Here is a 22466-nt window from a genome sequence, read left to right as displayed (position 1 = left end):
AGCTACTCCTGTCAGCTATTTCCTGTGTACCTTATCATCATTCTAAGGCTTCATTACTTTTAAATTCATAACTTTAACAGGAAAATTATTCGGAAACTTTGTGTATTGCACTGTGGAGCGGGGGAGGGCAGAGAAACCATGTTTCACTTTCATCACATCACCTCCTGTGAATGTTTATAAGGCAAATAATAACACAAGTCAACTTGAATCAAAGGTCACCTCAGCTGCTAACCACAGGCAACATCCTTATTTGATTTGATTTGATTTATTATTGTCACAGGTATTAGTATACAGTGAAAAGTATTGTTTCTTGTGCGCTATACAGACAAAGCATACCGTTCATAGAGAAGGAAAGGAGTGAGTGCAGAATATAGTGTTACAGTCATAGCTAGGGTGTATGAGGTGGGTCCATTCAAAAGTCTGACAGCAGCAGGGAAGAAGCTATTCTTGAGTCGGTTGGTACGTGACCTCAGACTTTTGTATCTTTTTCCTGATGGAAGGTGGAAGAGAGAATGTCCGGGGTGCGTGGAGTCCATGATTATGCTGGCTGCTTTTCTGAGGCAGCAGGAAATTTAGACAGAGTCAATGGATGGGAGGCTGGTTTGTGTGATGGATTGGGCTTCATTCACGACCCTTTGTAGTTTTTTGCGGTCTTGGACAGAGTAGGAGCCATACCAAGCTGTGACACTACCAGAGAGGATGCTTTCTATGGTGCATCTGTAAAAATTGGTGAGAGTCGTAGTGGACACACTGAATTTCCTTAGCCTCCTGAGAAATTAGGGGCCATTGGTGGACTTTCTTAACTATAGCGTTGGCATGGAGGACTAGGATAGGTTTTTGGTGATCTGGACACCTCCAAGCTTAATTGGGCTGCATCATTGAGACAACGGGATTGATTCGATAGGAGCAGGGAAGGCTAAGAGGAGATTCATTGGAGGTTTGTTACATTATGAAGGATTCTGATAGGAAAATGAGGGAGAGGCTAACTCTTCTGGTGAATATTGGCTGGAGAGTTATTGATGTCAGATTGTTATTCAGAGAGCAAGGAGAGAAATTAGAAAAGATTTATTCACACAGGAGATTGTTGGACTTATGGATTGCTTTACCACAGGGAAGTGGTTGCAGTGGAGACTATTGATTCTGAAAAGGGAAGAACAAATAAGCACTTGAAGAGGATGAAGGTTGCAGTTCACCGCAATCTGATTGAGTGGGGACTGGGCTCAAGGGGCTAAATGCCCTCCCCCTGTTCCCATGTCCCAGTACGGCATTTGACTATGGGGAGGGAGCAAGGCTCTTGAATTTAAATGTCCCCATTTTTAAAGTTTATTTATTAGTGTCACAAGTAGGCTTCCATTAACACTGCAATGAGGTTACTGTAAAAATCCCCTAGTCGCCACACTCCGGCACCTGTTCGGGTACACGGAGGGAGAATTTAGCACGGCCAATGCACCTAACCAGCACGTCCTTGGACTGTGGGAGGAAACCAGAGGAAACCCACGCAGACACGGGGAGAATGTGCAAACTCCACACAGACAGTGACCCAAGCCGGGAATTGAACCCGGGTCCCTGGCGCTGTGAGGCAGCCGTGCTAATCACTTACCACCTGTGGCTGTGGTTTCATTCATGAAGCCAATTGATCACCCCGGAGTTTGCCTGTTGGAAACCGGTTTCTCCTCAAAAACAATTCTTCCATTGGATGTCGTCTAGTTTCAACATTTTCTGCAGCTTGTCAGCAACATATGAAAGGAAAATGGCGGTGGGGGGTCGGTCGGGGGGGGGGGGGGGGTAGGGGGGGGGGGGGGGGGTTGCTGAGGTGGAGTGGGAGGAGCAGTGGAGTAGTGATATTATCACTGGATCAGTAATCCAGAGACCCAGGGTAATGCTCTGGGGACCAGGGTTCAAATCCAGCCACAGCAGGTGGCGAAATTCAAATTCAATAAAAATCTGGAATTAATAGTCTAATGATGACAATGAAGCCACTGTCAATTGTTGTAAAAACCGATCTGGTTCACAAATGTCCTCTGGGGAAGGAATCTGCCATCTTTGCCTGGTCTGGCCTACATGTGACTCCAGACCTACAGCATTGTGGTTGATCCATAAAAATACCCTTTGAAATGGTCTAGCAAGCCACTCAATTCAAGGGCAATTGGGGATGGGCTATAAATATTGGCCCTGCCAGCGGTACCCACCACCCCATGAGCGAACACAAAAACAAATTGTTAGGATTTTTTTTTAATGAAGGCATTCTTTAACTAAAAGCATCTTGTTTCTTCATTTCACAGTTGTCTCATTCTCGGAGCTGATACATTATCTGTGCTCAGCTTAATTGATTTTGCTCAGCTTTCTCTCATGTGCCTTTTTCCCCATATCGAGAGAATGCTATAAATATAAACAGGACCAAGGGACTGACAGAGGAACAGAACAAACCCTAACATAATAATTACTGTGCATAATGAAGTAAAGCGGCTCTCTCCAATCCCCAGTCTCTTCCCCCCTGCCGGGACACTCAATTACTTGCTCTGCGCCGTTGATTCTAATTTTTTTATTTCCCGTCTTCACAGCTCCTCCAGTTTGTTCAGCTGGACTGGGTTTCACGGTGGGTTAGTATGCTCGCTGCCCTTTCTTCTCCGATAGAGGCCCAGGTTTGAACGCAGTCTGGCCTGACCCAGCTTGGTCAGGTTGGCCTTATGGGACCACAGACATCCCCAGCAGAACGAAATTGGCATTTTTACTCAAGAGGCGGGCGCACTGCAACAGAAACGTTGCTGAAGGGGGTGTTCTTCTGTGGCTGGGGACTGCTGTGAAGCTTTGTGGGGTTTTCATTCTATTAAAAGGCTCTATCATAGAATCCCTACAGTGCAGAAGGAGGCCATTTGGCCCATCGAGTTTGCACCGACCACAAATCCACCCAGGCCCTATCCCCGTAACCCCATGTATTTACCCTGCTAATACCCCTGACACTAGGATCAATTTGGCACGGCCAATCAACCTAACCCACACATCTTTGGACTGTGGGAGGAAACCAGAGCACCCGGAGGAAACCCACGCAGCCACGGGGAGAACTCCACACAGACAGCGACCAGAGGCCGGAATTGAACCCGGGTCCCTGGTGCTGTGAGGCAGCAGTACTAACCACTGTGCCACCGTGCCGCCCTTAATATATATATACTCGACATAGCCATCTTATACACAGCAACGCACGCTCTGACGAAGAATTGTCCAGACTCGAGGCATTAACCCTTTTTCACTCTCCACAGATGCTGTCAGGTCTGATTTAATTTATTATTGTCACAAGTATTGGGATGCAGTGAAAAGTATTGTTTCTTGTGCGTTCGGGGGAGGCAATGGCCTAGTGGTATTATCGCTGGATTATTAATCCAGAAACTCAGCTAAATTTCTGGGAACCCAGGTTTGAATCCTACCAAGACAGATGGTGAAATTTGAATTCAATAAAAAAAAATCTGGAATTAAGAATCTACTGATGACCATGAAACCATTGCCGATTGTCAGAAAAACCCATCTGGTTCAACTAATGTCCTTTAGGGAAGGAAATCTGCCGTCCTTACCTGGTCTGGCTTACATGTGACTCCAGAGCCACAGCAATGTGGTTGACTCTCAACTGCCCTCGGGCAACTAGGGATGGGCAATAAATGCTGACCAGCCAGCGACGCCCATGTCCCATGAATGAATAAAAAAACAACAAAGCATAGAGTACATAGGGGAGTACATTGAGGACTCTGGGTCTGCACTCGTTGGAGTTTAGAAGGATGAGGGGGGATCTTATTGAAACTTACAGGATACTGCGAGGCCTGGATAGAGTGGACCTGGAGAGGATGTTTCCACTAGTAGGAAAAACTAGAACCAGAGGGCACAACCTCAGGCTAAAGGGACGATCCTTTAAAACAGAGATGAGGAGGAATTTCTTCAGCCAGAGAGTTGTGAATCTGTGGAACTCTTTGCCGCAGAAGGCTGTGGAGGCCAGGTCATTGAGTGTCTTTAAGACAGAGATAGATAGGTTCTTGATTAATAAGGGGGTCAGGGGTTATGGGGAAAAGGCAGGAGAATGGGGATGAGAAAAATATCAGCCATGATTGAATGACGGAGCGGACTCGATGGGCCGAGTGGCCTAATTCGGCTCCTATCTCTTATGGTCTTAGAAGGAAAGCAGAGGGTGCAGAATGTAGTAAAAGAGTTAGAGTACAATTTTAAAAGCATAGAATGAGAGTAAAAAATAGAATTCGAGGGGACAGCTCGCAAGAAGTCCCCACACACTGGTGCAATTTTCCAGCATTTTCTGTTTTTGTTTCACTTCCAACATCTGCAGTAATTTGTTTTTATCTACATGACCCCAGTTTCCCTCCATCGCAGCAGTGATTACACTTTTTTAAGAAGCACTGAATTGGCTGCAATTGGGATGGTCTGAGATCACATCAGGTGCAATATAAATGCTAGACTGAGTTGTTATGTTGGCCTGATGCGCTATTCAGACACGAGGCTTGAAGCTCAGTAAATGAAAGGCTTTTATTTACTGTAACGAAGCTACCAGAACTTATGTACACTATCCCAGACTGAAGGGGTCCCGGCCAGAGCAGGGACTCTTATACCTCTCCCAGGAGGCGGCGCCCGACTGGGATGTGCCACAACACTACAGTACAAAGGTGTAACAACCCCACCCTAACCCCAACAGCAACAATAGCACAACCCAACAGTAACATATGTACATCCTTGTAGTCCTGGCCAGCCCCTGGCTCAGCACTATCCAGTGGGAACCAACGATGGTTCACCACATGGCCATTCTTGACCATCCCGAGGAGACCAGCTTGGCTGAACTGCAGCGAATGGCCTGTTTCCCTTGTTGGTGGCGGTGGGATTCGACCTAGCCGGTGGTTCCATCGCAGCTGCATTGCCATCTCAACACCCTGTGGAGGTCTCCGGGGAAGCAACCGATACTATCTGGAATGGTAAATGTTAGCACGCTAATCAGCCATTGGCTGATTTATCACCTGACAGGGTAAATGGAGCATGAAGGTGAGGCCGTAGCAAAGCAGAATTCAAAAAACCTGCTGTCTTGCCAGCCAGAAGGATGTTAGTTCCTGCTTTGGAATCCAGGTGAGTGTTGCATAACCATCCGAGCGAATCACAGAGTGGAGATCCCATTGATACCTGTCCATGATTTACAATCAAGCGCGGGTTAGTCTGCACTGTGCCAGGACACTACAGGCTGCAGACTCTGGACATGACTGATTTATTCACAACTGCAGTCAGATTCACCCTGACTCTGGGCTGACATAACGACAGTATTTTCCCTCAGTCTGTTCAGCTGTTAGTGCTGAAAGTCATCGAGAGTCCACCTGAAGCTGGCCAGGATGAGATGCCAAGGAAACCTGATCAAAGTGTACAAGGTTATGAGGCAAAATGAGGAAAAGCTTGTTCACCCCTGATGACTTTGAGATGGCTGGTATCTAAACCAAGAACAACTTGCATTTGTATAGCGCCTTTGAACATCCCAAGGTGCATGAAAGTATGCATCATCAAACAGACTTGACACTCACTGAGCCAAATAAGGAGATGCCAGGACAGATGAGGTGGCACAGTGGTTAGCACTGCTGCCTCAAAGCACCAGGGAACCGGGTTTGATTCCTGATTTGGGTCACTGTCTCTGTGGCATCTGCAAATCCTCCTCATGTCCACGTGGGTTTCCTCCGGGTGCTCCGGTCTCCTCCCACAGTTCGAAAGACGTGCTGGTTAGTTGCATCGGCCATGCTAAATTCTCTCTCAGTGTACCCGAACAGGCACTGGAGTGTGGCGACTAGGGGATTTTCATAGTAACTTCATTGCAGTATTAATGAAAGCCTACTTATGACAATAATACTTAAACTTTAACTTAAACATGATCAAAACGGGTTGGTTTTAAGGACTGTAGGAGTGAGATTGGGGAGAGATAAAGTTAAAAGTTTATTCATTAGTGGTCAATGCATTTAACCAGCATATCTTCTGGACTGTGGGTAGAAACCAGAGCACCCGGAGGAAACCCACGCAGGCACGGGGAGAATGTGCAAACTCCGCACAGACAGTGATGCAAGGCTGGATTTGAACCTAGGTCCCTGGCACTATGAGGCAGTACTGCTAACAACTGTGCCGATGAGGAGCGATCGAGAGAGGTGTAGGGAGGGAGTTTAGGTTCCAGACAGCTGAAGGCCCCCAGTGGGGGTGGGGCGGGGAGGTGGGGGGGGGTGGTTTGAGGGGGTGGGGCTAGAGGAGTTTACAGAGAGGGACAGCACAGAGGGCTTTGAAAACATGGAGGTGAAATTGAAAACAGAGGTGTTTCGGGATTGAGCAGTCAGAATGTGCTGCCATTGTCCAAATTCATCCAGATATCATCTAAATTTCAGAATGAGGAAGCTTCAAAGAGGTCTCATTAAAGTGTTGAAAATTATCAAAGCAAACAGCAAAGTTACCTCCCCCTTCTTTCATGACTAGAGATTGTCGGTATTTGAACCAGTCACATTGTCAGCGAAAACAATGATATATGAGCAGGAAAAGACCACTCCTTGCCCACCCACACACTGTGAAGGCTGGAGCAGAACCACACCAATCCCAATCCCTCATCCCTGCTTCCCACCTTATTGTACAGCCACATAATCTCTCAGGAGAGGCAGAGCTTTGCCACTGACCCTTCGCAATGGGGAACAAAATGTTATTGGAGCAAACAGTTTGAATTGACTCATGAGAGATTTTAGGTGAAATCGTTAAGGGATTGAATGATGTGTTGAGAAGGTGGATAAGTGAGGCCAACCTTCGCCAAGAAGGGATTGTTCAGCCTGAGAGGGATGATTAGCTCCGTTGGCTGGACAAGCTGGTTAGTGATGCAGAGCAATGCTAGCAGCGTGGGTTCAATTCCCGTACCGGCTGAGATTATTCATGAAGGTGATTCTCAGGTTAAATCACCACTAGTCAGCCTGTGGCCATCTGGGACTGTGGTGACTTTACCTGTTCAGTCTGAGGGCCTTTTCCTCCAATCAAAGAATTTTATAGTCAGAAGTCTCAGAACAACAGATTAAAGTCACGAGCTTTCGGAGTGGCCACTCACCTGATGAAGGAGCAGCGCTGCAAAAGCTCGTGATTCCAAATAAACCTGTTGGGCTTTAACCTGGTGTTGTGCGGCTTCTTTCTGTGCCCACCCCAGTCCAACGCCGGCAACTCCATCTCAAAGATTTGTATGTTGAAGGAATCATACCACACAGTGAAGGAGACATGCTTTCCCCAGCATGACTATGTTGGTGGCGCTCATCATGATGGTAGCTTTCCTTGACAAACACACTGGGTGTAGTAGATGGCTGCCTTACTGAGGGACGGTTACAGGCCCTTGTGACTTGAGCAGGCCCAACTGTCACAGCACGCAAAAAAATCCAATTCCAATGGCTCTCAGTGGTGGCATTTTTAAAAAGATATTTGCCCAGATCCATCCACCCGAGGCAAGACGTGTCGCTGCCTGTAACCTCACAATATTTAGTCACAACAGATCTCCCCGAGGGTCTCTGGGACTGGATTAAAAATCCTATTCCAACAGCAGAACTGAGGAAAGCAATTACTGGCATGCAGGGTATAAAGGCCGCAGGCAATGATGGCGAACCCGTCATGAATATTTAAAAATAAACTGGCTTTCCAAATAGATAGGTAGATGTGTCTTGTGGACAGATGGCACTGGCTGGCTGGCTGAGCGGGATAGATAAGTCCTTTACTTTTAGGGGTCGCTTCTTTTCATGTCTCTAATTTCATTTTAAAACATTTTTGTGAGCAGTTTCTTCCCACTCCAGAGAAGGGCAGACCCAAAGCTCGAGTGAGAGTGAGACTGAGATGGAGGGAAATGTCAGCAGAGAAAGAGCAGGGGGCAAGAGGGATAGAGGGGAAGAGAAGGAACCAAAGAGGCACTTTTTATTCATTCATTCCAGGGATGTGGGTATTGCTGGCAAGGCCTGCATTTATTGCCCATCCCTAATGGGCGGCACGGTGGCACAGCGGTTAGCACTGCTGCCTCACAGTGCCAGGGACCTGGGTTCGATTCCAGCCTTGGGTCACTGTCTGTGTGGGGTTTGCACCTTCTCTCCGTGTCTGCGTGGGTTTCCTCCGGGTGCTCTGGTTTCCTCCCACAGTTCAAAGATGTGCAGGTTAGGTGGATTGGCCGTGCTAAATTGCCCCTTAGTGTCTAAAGATGTGTAGATTAGCGGGGTAAATATGTGGGGTTATGGGGGTTAGGATGGGGGGTGGGGTTGCTCTATCGGAGAGTTGGGGCAGACTCGATGGGCCGATTGGCCTCCTTCTGCACTGTAGGGATTCTATGATTCTAATTGCCTTTGACAAGGTGACTCATTGTCAAGGTTTTTGATACAAATGAGTGAGTTGTTAGGGCATTTCAGAAGGCTGTTATCTGGGTTGGAAGTCGCATTCTGGCCAGCAGAGTTCCTTCCCTAAAGGGCATTAACGAGCTAGTTGGGTTTTTATAACAACCCAGTATTTTCAATCGCCATTTCCAATACTGTCATACTTAATTTCAGCTTTATTTAATCTGCTGAATATAATACACAATTTAATTTCATGGGTTTATTGGAGGTGATGGGAGTCACACTGGCTGGCTGGACAGCCAGCGAGAGCCCCACATCTCCTCTTTTGCAGAGAGTTCACAGTAATAATATTCAGACACTTTACTGGACATTGGCAGACTTTCCCCGGGATCAAGGCCCCAGGGGGGGCGTAGAACCTGCCCGCTGAGCGCTTCCAGCCAATCAGAGGCTGACAGATCTATTGAGCCAATGGGAGCAGTGACTGCTGGTGGCACTGCACCCAATCAGAGGACCAGGAATGTGGTGGGGCCCCAGAGCAAAGGTGAGTGAGGTTGGGATGGGGTTCCAGGGATGGGGGAGCCCACCCCAGTGCCAAGTCCCTTGATCAGACACAGGGTAACCTCCTGGAAAGTCGCTGGCAAAACCCGGCAAGGATTTGTTGGGTGTGGGAAAGCAAAACGGCTCTTTATAACCTCAAGGCCCCACTGTGGGCTCAGAGCCAATGAGCATCAATTGGTTCATTAGTGAATTCAATTTACATCCCACCACCTCTGAACAGGAAGCCTGCGTCAGCCCTTTCCGCCCTCCAGCCTAATCAGGCAAGGCAGGAGTTCCTACCACTGCCGGGAGTCTGGTGTGGGGCCTCTCCTGCGATTAAGCGAGCCCGGTCGCTGTGATTCCTGCCTCGACAGGGTGTGTTAAATCACTAATACCGGAACCAAGCCTGGAGGGCATTGAACAGAGGTGCCGACAGCTGTTTCAGAGGATGGCAGAGAGATTGAGAGGGGCACCGAGCTTGGGGCGCAAGATGGAAGCACCAAAGAGAGCGATCTGGGTGAAGATGGGGACAGATGTGGAGGCAGGCAGAAGGGAGTGAAAGGGATACAATGAGAAATGAGAGAATAAAGAGCAGAACAGCACGAAAAAATAAGCAGGGAGAAAGATACAAGTGGGAAGAGAAATATAGAAACATAGGAGATAGGAGCAGGAGGAGGCCATTTGGCCCTTCGAGCCTGCTCTGCCATTCATCACGATCATGGCTGATCGTCCAACTCAATAGCCTAATCCTGCTTTCTCCCCATAACCTTTGATCCCATTCGCCCCAAGTGCTATATCCAGCCGCCTCTTGAATACATTGAATGTTTTGACATCAACTACTTCCTGTGGTAATGAATTCCACAGACTCACCACTCTTTGGGTGAAGAAATGTCTCCTCACCTCCATCCTAAATGGTCCACCCTGAATCCTCAGACTGTGACCCCTGGTTCTGGACTCCCCCACCATCGGGAACATCCTCCCTGCATCTACCCTGTCTAGTCCTGTTAGAATTTTATAAGTCTCTGTGAGATCCACCCTCATTCGTCTGAACTCCAGTGAAAACAATCGTAACCTAGTCAATCTCTCCTCATACATCAGTCCCGCCATTCCCGGAATCAGCCTGGTAAACCTTTGCTGCACTCCCTCGAGAGCAAGAACATCCTTCCTCAGAAAAGGAGGCCAAAACTCTACACAATATTCTAGGTGTGGCCTCACAAAGGCCCGAGAAAAGGAGGTGTATTTTCTTCATGAGGAACTAGCGAAGACTTCAACACAGACCTATATTTCACAGCGGCCTAAATTCAGAATTGTGGAACTGTGTTTGGTCTCCCAGTCATCCAGTTCTGCGCACAACTTTAAATTGTCATTAATTATCAGTTAATGGTTATATAACAGTATCATGCACCAGTAATTAGAGTTGTTAATGTTAGCAAACACTGAACAGTTTCAGATGAAATCGCGGTGTCATTAACGCAGTATTTTTGTCCACATTCCGGGCGAGTATCTTTGTATAATTTATTTTTCAGAGGGGTGTTGCCATGAAGATGGCTGTCTGCTCAGTTGCCCGGAGAAGCCGGGGTTGTTCTCCTCGGAGCAGAGGAGGTTGAGGGGAGATTAAATCACGAAGGGTTTTGATAGAGTGGGGAGCAGAAACTGGCAGCGTGGTGGGTGGGTTGGCTGCAGATTTAAGGTGATTGATGGTGACGTGAGGAGCATTATTTAAGCAGTGGGTTATTATGATCTGGAAGTCAGCCTGACAGGATGACGGCCAGCAGATTCAGTCGGTAGAGTCCCTGCCACTCCACATTCAAATCCCACTCCCACAGAAGGTGCACTCATAACACGGTCAAAAACAGGTTGATGATCAACTTGTAAATCCTTCCGATACACCCATGGCAGTAGTAAGAGTGGGAGAGTCTTCTGGTAAGCCATGCTTGATGTGGAATTCTGCCCCTCAAACTGTGCAAGGACGCCGGAAATTGGAGCAGGAGTAAACCATGCAGCCTATCGAGCCTGCTTCACCTTCATAGCCAATCTCTGCTTTCAACTCCATTTTCCTGCCTATTCCCAAGGAGAGAGAGAGAGAGACAGAGCATCTACATTTCTCTGTGGTCAAGAATTCCAGCATCATAGCTCTTTGGGTGAAGAAATTTCTCCTCATCTCAGTTCTAAATGATCTTCCCTCGTGTTTTCGACCAGCGGAAACAATCTCTCAGTGCCCACGTTATCAAACCCCTTCAGAACTCTCAATATTTCAATTAGTTCACCTCTCATTCTTCTAATCTCCAGAGAATGTAGGCCCAGTAATCCCATTGGGAAGGCAGTGGCCTGGTGGTATTTTCACTGGACTAATAATCCAGGGACCTGGGGTAATTCTCCGGGGACCTGGGTTCAAATCCCACCACGGCAGATGGTGAAATTTGAATTCAATAAGAAGTCCAATGGTGACCTTGAAACAACTGTCATAAAAACCCATCTGGTTCACTAATGTCCTTCAAAGAAGGAAATCTGCTGTCCTTACCCAGTCTAGCCTACATGTGTGTGGTGAACCATTGTTGGTTCCCACTAGATAGTACTGAGCCAGGGTCTGGCCAGTACTACGAGTATGTATATATGTTGCTGTTGGGGTTAGGGATGGGTTGTTCTACTTGTTGCTGTTGGGGTTAGGGTTGGGCTGTTACACCTGTATTATAGTTATTATGGTACATTCCAGTCGGGCTCCGCCTCCTGGGAGAGGTATAAAGGTCACTGCTCTGTCTGAGACCCCTCAGTCTGGGATCGTGTACTATACATGGTAGCTTCGTTGTAACAGTAAATAAAAGCCTTTATTTCCTTGAGCATCTCAAGCCTCGTGTGTGATAACGCGCATCAATTTTATTTACTGTTACAACAAAGCTACCATGTATAGTACACGATCCCAGACTGAGGGGTCCCAGACAGAGCATTGACCTTTATACCTCTCCCAGGAGGCGGAGCCCGACTGGGATGTACCATAATAACTATAATACAGGTGTAACAGCCCAGCCCTAACCCCAACAGCAACAAGTAGAACAACCCATCCCTAACCCCAACAGCAACATATATACATACTCGTAGTACTGGCCAGACCCTGGCTCAGTACTATCTAGTGGGAACCAACAATGGTTCACCACAATGTGACTCCAGACCTAACTGCAATTAGATTTGGGGCAATAAATGCTGGCCCAGTCCGAGATACCCACGTCCCATGAGCAAATAAAATTAATTTCCTCTGGCGACAGGTTTGCAACCAAAAATCTGTCTAACTCAGCCTTGAGTATATTCAATGACCCAGCCCCCACTGCTTGCTGGGGGAGACAGTTGCAAACACAACAGACCCTCTGAGAGAAGAAATTCCTCCTCTGCTACTTCTTAAACGGGAGACCCCTTATTTTGAATCTACATTTACCCACTCTCAGCATTTACCCTGTTAAAACCCCCCCCTCACAATTTTCTACTTTTCAAGAAGGTCCCACAGTCCAAAGATGTGCTGGTTAGGTGGATTGGCCGTGCTGAATTGCCCCTTAGTGTCAGGGGGACTAGCTAGGGTAAATGCGTGGAGTTGTGGGGATAGGGCTTGGATGGGGTTGTGGTCGGTGCAGACTTGATGGGCTGAATGGCCTCCTTCTGCACTGTAGGGATTCTATGATTCTAAGATCACCCCTCATTCTCTGAAACTCCAATAAACTAGGCTCAGTCTGCTCAACCCTTCCCCATAAGCCAAACCTTTCATTCCAGGAAAGGGGAAACAGTGGTGTGGTGGTAATGTCAGTAGACGAGTCGTCCAGAGGCCCAGGCAAATCTGCTGTGGGTTCAAATCCCAACTCGGCAGCTGTCGGAATTTAAATTCAATTCACAAAATGTCTGGAAATGAAAGATAGTCTTGTTATTGGTGACCATGAATCTCTGATCAATCGTCATAAAACCCCATCTGCTTCACTTATATCTTTAGGGAAGGAAATCTGCCATCCTAACCTGGTCTGGCTTACGTGTGGCTCCACAGCCACAAAAATGTGGTTGATTTTCAACTGTTCTCAGAAATGGATGGCACGGTAACACAGTGGTTAGCACTGCTGCTTCACAGCTCCAGGGACCTGGGTTTGAATCCCGGCTCGTGTCGCTGTCTGTGTGGAGTTTGCACATTCTCCTCGTGTCTGCGTGGGTTTCCTCCGGGTGCTCCGGTTTCCTCCCACAGTCCAAAGATGTGCGGGTTAGGTTGATTGGCCATTCTAAATTGCCCCTTAGTGTCCCGGGATGCATAGGTTAGAGGAGTTAGTGGGTAAATATGTAGGGATATGTGGATAGAACCTGGGTGGGAGTGTGGTTGGTGCAGACTCGATGGGCCGAATGGCCTCTTTCTGCACTGTAGGATTCTATGAAATGGGCTTGCCTGCCATTCAAAGGCAATTAGGGATGGGCAGCAAATGTTGGCCTTGCCAGCGACACCCACCGCCCATGGAAAAAAAAAATTAGCCTATGGTGAATCTTCTCTGAACTGTCTCCAATGTAAATTTGAGGTGATTTGATTTATTATTGTCATATGTATTAGTATACAGTGAAAAGTATTGTTTCTTGCGCGCTATACAGACAAAGCATACTGTTCATAGAGAAGGAAATGAGAGAGTGCAGAATGTAGTGTTACAATCATAGCTAGGGCGTAGAGAAAGATCAACGTAATGCAAGGTAGGTCCATTCAAAAGTCTGATGGCAGCATGGAAGACTTGAGTCGGTTGGTATGTGACCTCAGACTTTGTAGCTTTTGTATCTTAAATACGACCTTAAGTAAATTGAGGTACTGGATCGATCCAGAGTGAGACGTTGCAGGTAAAGGGACAGAAAAGGTCAATAAGTGGGTTGGGGGTGGATAGACATGGGCACAGAGGAGAATGGAGGTAATGAAATGGTCACTGAACAATGTTTAAAGTTTATTTATTAGTGTCACAAGTAGGCATACATTAACACTGAAATGAAGCTACTGTGAAAATCCCCTAGTCGCCACACTTTGGTGCCTGTTCGGGTACACTGAGGGAGAATTTAGCATATCCAATACACCTAACCAGCACGTCTTTCAGACTGTGGGAGGAAACCTGAGCACCCGGAGGAAACCCACGCCAACACGGGGAGAACGTGCAGACTCCACACAGACAGTGACCCAAGCTGGGAATCGAACCCGGATCCCTGGCGCGGTGAGGCAGCAGTGCTAACCACTGTGCCGCTGTGCCACTCCCAAGTGTGGAGAAATGGAAAGTGTGGCACATGGCGAGATGAAGCAGTGATCATGACTACAGTGAGGGAGCTCATGTGGGTACGAGAGAGGTGAGGAGGACTGGACATTGGGAGGGAAAGGTGAAGATAAATCTAAATGAAGGTTTAGTGATATAGAATGTGGAGTTATACGATGAGAAGACAGAGCTCGGATTTGAAACAGAGTCTGTGCTGGGGCAGTGGTAGTGAATCAATGTTGTGGCAGCATCAGTGTATTAACATAGATTTTTTTCATAAACATTTCCAATTTCTTCATTTGGCTGTGTTTTAATTGATTCCTGTAAGATGCCTGTGTTTATCCAATGTACTGTCAGAGCATGTGGACCGTAATGCTTTAACTGGATCATCCATTTTTGCTGCTTCTGTTGAGTGCAGGACTAAAGGGTGATGTGTGCATCTGTGTCAGAGTCTTTGTTCAGCTCTTTCTCTTGGCCCTGAAGGTGGAAAAAGATCTAATTATTTTGCTTTAACACAGAGACATCAAGAAAGGGAGTATGAAATTCTCCCGTTGAACTAGATAAAGAGATCTGTGAGGAATTCTCCACGGGCAAACACCATTACAGATAGTCAGACTGAAGCCTTTGTGATTTTGTGATTGCCCCAGTCTTCTCACAGCTTTTGGAGCTCGTAGCTTTGTGTCTTGATCAGAGGCTGATGAATAGAAGCAATGATTATTGTCCGATAATTGCTGGAGCATCCTTATCTGTTATTTATCAATCATAAGTTAGGGCGTATTTTCTGGTGGATGATGTGAGATGCTGTGCCATCCCTGCCTCAGCTATCTAATCTCGGCCAATCTCCTGCCTCTTTGTGACCTCAAAAGACTGGCACAATTGCAGCTGCCTCATTCCCTATCCTGCACTTAGTGGCGGCTGCTCATCCCTTGCTCACCTTATTGTGCAGGTTAGGTGGATTGGCTATGCTAAATTGCCCATTAGTGTCCTAACATGTGTAGGTTAGGGGGATAAATGTGTGGGGTTACAGGGATAGGGCAGGAGTGGGCCTGGGTAAGATGCTCTGTCAGAGAGTCGGTGCAGACTCGATGGGCCAAATGACCTCCTTCTGCACTGTAGAGATTCTACGATTCTGTCCTGTGGCACAGGAAGCAAATGGATTTCATTGTCCTCAAATGAACAAGAAATAACAAGAAGTGTAGTCACTGTTGAAACTTCTGCTTTAAATCACCTTCAATGCCAGGATACAGAAGAGCTTTTACAAAGAGGAATTAATGGTCAGATTGTTTCAATCCATGCTGAATTAGATTTCTACACCCAGTTGTAGAATTGTCAACCCTCCAGGATTGGCCTGGAGTCTCCAGGAATTAAAGATCAGTCTCCAGGATTCTGCAGTGATCCCAATTGGAAACCCTACTTGGTTATCCCTGTTTTATTAATCCAGACAAATTTTGGTTAATCAATGCACCTCTGTTTCCAAATCTAAATTAAGTGAAGTGAACTTAAGTGAAGTTTCCAAATCTAAATTAAGTGAAGTAAACTTTGGACCGGTAATGTTCATGGCTTTAATTCAGAAAACATCATCTTCAATGTGTGGCTTCACCCAGCATTGGGTGACAATGGCCTTTTGTTCACATAGCCTCGATCCATCATTCCACATGTCCTCATGTGCTGTTCAGCTGTTTAAAGTTTCCCTGAAATGAAGTATTTTCCTATGAGTGGTTCACAATCTGTTTTTGTTGTGCAGTATTTACAATTAAAGGCACAACAATGAAGTGTCAGATTTAGCGCAGGGCAACATTCAATCACAAAGTTTAAAGTTTATTAATTGTGTCACACGTCGGCTTACATTAACACTGCAATGAACTTACAGTGAAAAACCCCCTAGTCGCCACACTCCGGCGCCTGTTCGGGTACACTGAGGGAGAATTTAGCACGGCCAATGCACCCAACGAGCATGTTGTTCAGTCTGTGGGGGGAAACCGGAGCACCCGGAAGAAATCCACGCAGACACAGGGAGAACGTGCAAACTCCACACAGAAAGTCACCGAGGCTAAAATTGAACCCAGGTCCCTGGTGCTGCGAGGCAGCAGTGCCAACCACTGTGCCAACCGCGCCACACAAACATCCCCAGCAAAATATCCAAGTGATGAATTATTGGCGAGTCGTCCAATGAAGAAATGAAGATGAACTCAATTTCACCGCACAACATTTCTTGCAGCAATGATACCACCACAAGCTTCTTGTCCTCAATGTTACCCTCAGTAATGATCATGTCCTTTCAGTATCCAAAAACTAGCCTTTTTGCCCGCTGTTCCCAGCCAGGTTCCAATGAAAGCATAGAATGGTTATAGCACTGAAAGAGGCCACTCAGCCTGTCATGTCGGTGCTAGCCTTCTGTAGGGGCAAGTCCCCTGGTGCTATTCCCTTCCCTTTTCCCCATTGCCCTGCACATTCTTCCTTTTCAGATCATGCCCTTTTAAAAGCCTCCACCACACTCCCAGGCAATGCATTGTCAATTCTAACCACTTGTTGTGTGAAAATACTTCTGCTCCTGTCACTATTGTTTCTTTGGCCAATTACCTTAAATCTACACTCACTATTTCTCGACCTTTCCACCCTTGGGAATGGTTCATGGAATCATAGAATCCCCACAACGCAGAAGAAGCCATTCGACCCATTGAGTCTGCACAGACTCTCTGACAGAGCATCTTACTGAGGCCCTCTCTCTCACTCTATCCCTGTCATCCCACACATTTCCCATGGCTAATCCTATCTAACCTACACATCTTGGGACAATAAGGGACAATTTAGCATGGCCAATCCATCCTAACCTGCACATCTTTTCCCTATAGTTCCTATAGGGAGGACTGTACGCCTCATTATAGGGTTATCAACCCCGCATAACATCATATCTCTTCTTAACCTCCTCTTCTCCGAGGACAACAGACCCAACTTCTCCAATCGTCCTACGTAATTGAATCAACATTTATAATCACACTGCAATAAGGTTAGGTAATCAGGCGATGCCATTCCATCCTGCCAACAATTAACGAGGGTTGATTCTGTACATCACAATAGAGTGACCATTCGTTTGCCCGGTTTAATACTAGCCTTTCTAGTTTTCAGCTGATCTGTCCACTGTCACTACCAGATGCTTTTACACCTGGTATTTTTAATCTGGTACCTCCCAGGCTTTGATCTTCATTAGTTGTTATCAATGTTATTTAACATCACGATTAGGTTGGCCTTGCAAGTGCCCGCAAAGATCCAACTGGATAAAAGCAAAATACTGCGAATGCTGGAATCTGCAACAAAAACAGAAAGTGCTGGAAAGTCTCAGCAGGTCTGACAGCATCTGTGGAGAGAGAACAGAGCCAACGTTTCGAGTCTGGATGGCTTTTCATCCACCAGCTCTGACAAAGAGTCATCCAGACTCAAAACGTTAGTTCTGTTCTTTCTCCACAGAAGCTGTCTGACCTGCTGAGATTTTCCAGCATTTTTAGTTTTTGTTGCGGCTTTATCTATTGCTGACTATTGACAGATTATTACTGGAATGCTGAAAATGTTTGACAAGCCACTTCAGGTTTTAGAGGAGGAATATTGCCCCCAAAAGAACTGTAAGAAACTACAAATGGATGTGAACGAAGCCCGGTCCATCGCGCAAACCAGCCTCCCATCCATTGATTCCGTCTACATTTCCTGCTGCCTCGGAAAAGCAGCCAGCATGATTAAGGACCCCACGCACCCCGGATATTCTCTCTTCCACCTTCTTCCGTCGGGAAAAAGATACAAAAGTCCGAGGTCACGTACCAACCGACTCAAGAACAGCTTCTTCCCTGCTGCCATCAGACTTTTGCATGGGCTTACCTGCTGTCCTTACCTGATCTGGTCTACATGTGACTCCAGACCCATGACAGTATTGTTGACTGCCCTCTGGAATGGCCTCGCAAGCTAGTTGTATTCAAGAAGGCGGCTCACCACCACTTTTCCAAGGGCAATTATGATTGGACAATAAGGTTGGGTGGCATGGTGGCACAGTGGTTAGCACTGCTGCTTCACAGTGCCAGGGACCCGGGTTCAATTCCAGCCTTGGGTCACTGTCTGTGTGGAGTTTGCACGTTCTCCCCGTGTCTGCGTGGGTTTCCTCCGGATGCTCCAGTTTCTTCCTACAGTCCAAAGATGCGCAGGTTAGGTTGATTGGCCATGCTAAATTGCCCCTTAGTGTCAGGGGGATTCGCAGGGTAAATATGAGGGGTTATGGGCTTAGGGCCTGGGTGGGATTGTGGTCGGTGCAGACTCGATGGGCTGAATGGCCTCCTTCTGTACTGTAGGGATTCTATGAATAAATGCTTATCAGCGATGCCCACATTCAGTCAATGAATATTAACAAGTACTCAGCCAACTGTCTCTTCATTGCACCTATTTTATTTGTTCAACCACTCCCAGTGGTAGCTAGTTTCACATTCTGACTGCTCCCTGAGCAGATTTATTTGTGTCTGTCTTGGCTCCGTGTTCTGGACTCCCCCACAAATGGAATATGGGAGAGTCCAGATTGGTCAAGATTGGTGGCATAGTGGTCAGTGAAGAAGGTTATCTCGGATTGCAACGGGATCTTGATCAATTGGGCCAGTGGGCTGACAAATGGCAGATGGAATTTAATTTAGATGAATGAGTGGTGATGCATTTAGGTAGATTGAACCAGGACAGGACTTACTCAGTTAATGGTAGGGCGTTGGGGAGAGTTACAGAACAAAGAGATCTAGGGGTACATGTTCATAGCTCCTTGAAAGTGGAGTCACAGGTGGACAGAGTGGTGAAGAAGGCATTCGGCATGCTTGGTTTCATTGGTCAGAACATTGAATACAGGAGTTGGGACATCTTGTTGAAGTTGTATAAGACATTGGTAAGGCCACACTTGGAATACTGTGCGCAATTCTGGTCACCCTTTTACAGAAACAATATTATTAAACTAGAAAGAGTGCAGAAAAGATTTACTTAGGATACTACCAGGACTTGATGGTTTGAGTTATAAGGAGAGGCTGGATAGACAGGGGCATTTTTCTCTGGAGCGTAGGACGCTGAGGGGTGATCTTATAGAGGCTATAAAATAATGAGGGCATGGATCAGCTAGATAGTCAATATCTTTTCCCAAAGATAGGGGAGTCTAAAACTAGAGGGCAAAGGTTTAAGGTGTGAGAGGAGAGATACAAAAGTGTCCAGAGAGACACATAGGGTGGTGAGTGTCTGGAACAAGCTGCCAGAGGTAGTAGTAGAGATGGGTACAATTTTGTCTTTTAAAAAGCACTTAGACAGTTACATGGGTAAGATGGGTATAGAGGGATATGGGCCAAATGCGGGCAATTGGCACTAGCTTAGGGGTTTTTAAAAAAAGGACGGCATGGACAAGTTGGGCCGAAGGGCCTGTTTCCATGCTGTAAACCTCTATGACTCTATGACTATGACTCTAAAGAAAGTTACTTACCAGCTTTTTATTTCTGATATGGTTTTGAGCGCCAATGTTCGTTATTCTCAGTTAGTATTCTATGAAATAAAATATATCTGTTTTCTAAACCAACCCTCGATATCACAAGATCTCCAATCCTGCTCTCTCCGAAATGAAAGTTAGACTCTCTGGTTGTGCCAATTTGATGGAGATGATAAGTCACAATTGAATCTGTCAGTATCCAACACTCTCTGGGGGTGGGTCTGGGAGTCCCTGAGAGTGTGGCGGTGGAAGATTCAGATGCGGCTTTCCGAAGGGGAATAGGATAATAATCTAAAGAGAGAGAGATCACAGGGCCTTGTGGGGAGGGGGTGGGAGCGCGCCTAGCTGAGTAACACTCAGAGACAGCTAGGCCAAATGGCTTCTTTCAGTGCTCTAACCATTCCCCGATTCTGTCACGCAGTCTTTGGGTTTCCGTCACTTTGAATCACGGAGGAAGTTTAGCTTGGTTCCTCTCAGGGAAAGGGGAATGTCCTGTTGGATCCCTGGGCCCATTTGGTTGAGATTTAGTCCGCTCAGTCACAAACTGTACTTTTTTATTCCCCTAGTTGCCATGGTTACAATACTCCTTTGCCGGATTTATCCGCCTTCCTAAGTTTGTTTCGGAGGAGGAGTTATGTAATGAGCATCCCTGAGGCGATTCCATTCACTGGACGCTATTGTCCAATTTCTGTTTCAGGCTTGTGTTATGTAAGGAGAAATGATTTATGTTTCACTCCCAGAACGATTGCAGTAAACTGGTTATGAGATAAAGAATGGCCTAGTGTAAATGGCATTTAGGTATTGATTTATCACACCCTCACCCTCACCACAGGGGGAATTTTCCCGTGCTGCCCACCATGGGAATCGTAGCGGGTGTGGGCGGACCATGCAAAGCTGCGTTGACGTCGAGCGGGATTTTCCGGTTTTGGGACGAGCATGGCCGGAAAATCCCGCCCCACATACCCGAGCCGGATATATTTCCACTTACCTCCCAATCTGATATTGTTCATTATTAGACTATAGCGATGTAGTGATTATAGTGATTTTGAAATATCATGAATTCAAGTTACTAAGAATTCTGTGAACCAATACCCCCAAAAAAATCATCATAAACTGGACTAATCCAACTAACGTTCTTCAGAAAAGAGAACATGGAATTCCTACTGACAGCAACAATTTGCATTTATGTAGCACCTCTAACATAGTAAGACATCCCATAGTTCCCCACGTGAGAGTTACCAAGCAACGGTTGACACTGAACCACATAGGGAGGAATTAGGTGGCCCAGACCATGGGTAAAGAAGGAGCTTTTAAGGAGTTTTTCAAAGCAGGAGAGAGAGATAGAGAGGCAGAGATATTTAGGGAGCAATTTCCAGAGCTTCTGATTTGATTTAATTTATTATTGTCACATGTATTAGCACACAGTGAAAAGTATTGTTTCCTGCACACTATACAGACAAAGCATACCATTCATAGAGAAGGAAACGAGAGAGTGCAGAATGTAGTGTTACAGTCATAGTTAGGGTGTAGAGAAAGATCAACTGAATGCGAGGTAGGTCCATTCAAAAGTCTGATGACAGCAGGGGAGAAGCTGTTCTTGAGTCGGTTGGTCCGTGTCCTCAGACTTTTGTACCTTTTTCCCGACGGAAGAAGGTGGAAGAGAGAATGTCCAGGGCGCGTGGGGTCCTTAATTATGCTGGCTGCTTTGCCGAGTCAGCGGGAAGTCTAGACAGAGTCAATGGATGGGTGGCTGGTTTGAGTGATGGACTGGGCTTCGTTCACGACCCTTTGTAGTTTCTTGCAGTCTTGGGCAACAACTTAGCACCTTGGCAGCTAAAGGCACGTCCACCAGTGGTGGAGCAGTTAGAGTCATGGACGTGCAGGTGTACAATGATCCTGGAGGGAATTACAGAGATAGGGAGGGGCGAGGCCACAGAGAGATTTGATGAAGATTTTGAAATCAAGGTATTGCTGGATTGGGAGCCAATGTAGTTCATTGAGGTTAAAGCTTTCTAATCTACACGTCAGTCCAGTCTCTGGCAGAGTCTTGTATTTTAACTGGCTATTCCAATACTAAAGGGCATCAAAGCTGGAAGGTTGGATGATGTTGAGTAGTATGAAGTGATTTAAACTGAGAGGTTTACCTGGGAATGAAGGAGTCTGCTGTGTTTACAGACTGGATTATTGTCCTCATTGATACCAACCCTGTTAAAATACACTTTTAAGAACTGGAGGTTTATCTCATGATGAATGAATAGAACATGTTGTTCACTTTATTCTGAAACATTACCTGGAAAGTTCAGATATAGGATCTTATTTGCAGCAATCACTTGTGAAGCATATTCTGAGAATTTTCTTGAGGTCAGAATTACCCTATGGAATAAGAGTGTGCCCAAATTCTCTAATGCTTACACTTTCTCAGCTGTCTCCCTGTTGCAGCATCAACACCTGACAAACCAGCGCCTCTTCCAGTGACAGGATGGAAAGTTTCACATCACACATTATCATCATACTGGTACTGGTGAGACCGCACCTAGAGTACTGTGTACAATTTTGGTCCCCTTATTTAAGAAAGGATATATTAGCTTTGGAGGGGGTACAGAGAAGGTTCACCAGGTTGATTCTTGAGATGAGGGGGTTAGCTTATGAGGAGAGATTGAGTAGACTGGGCCTGTACTCATTGGAGTTTAGAAGGTTGAGGGGAGATCTTATAGAGACATATAAGACATATAAGATAATGAAGGGGCTAGACAATGGAAACAAGAACTAGGGGGCATAGCCTCAAAATACGGGGGAGTCAATTTAGAACAGAGTTGAGGAGGAACTTCTTCTCCCAGAGGGTAGTGAATCTTTGGAATTCTC

The sequence above is a fragment of the Mustelus asterias genome, chromosome 15 (genome assembly GCF_964213995.1).
Source record: "Mustelus asterias chromosome 15, sMusAst1.hap1.1, whole genome shotgun sequence".
NCBI lineage: Eukaryota > Metazoa > Chordata > Chondrichthyes > Carcharhiniformes > Triakidae > Mustelus > Mustelus asterias.
The sequence above is the reverse complement of the archived record's forward strand: the minus strand, read 5'-3'. Positions refer to the sequence as shown.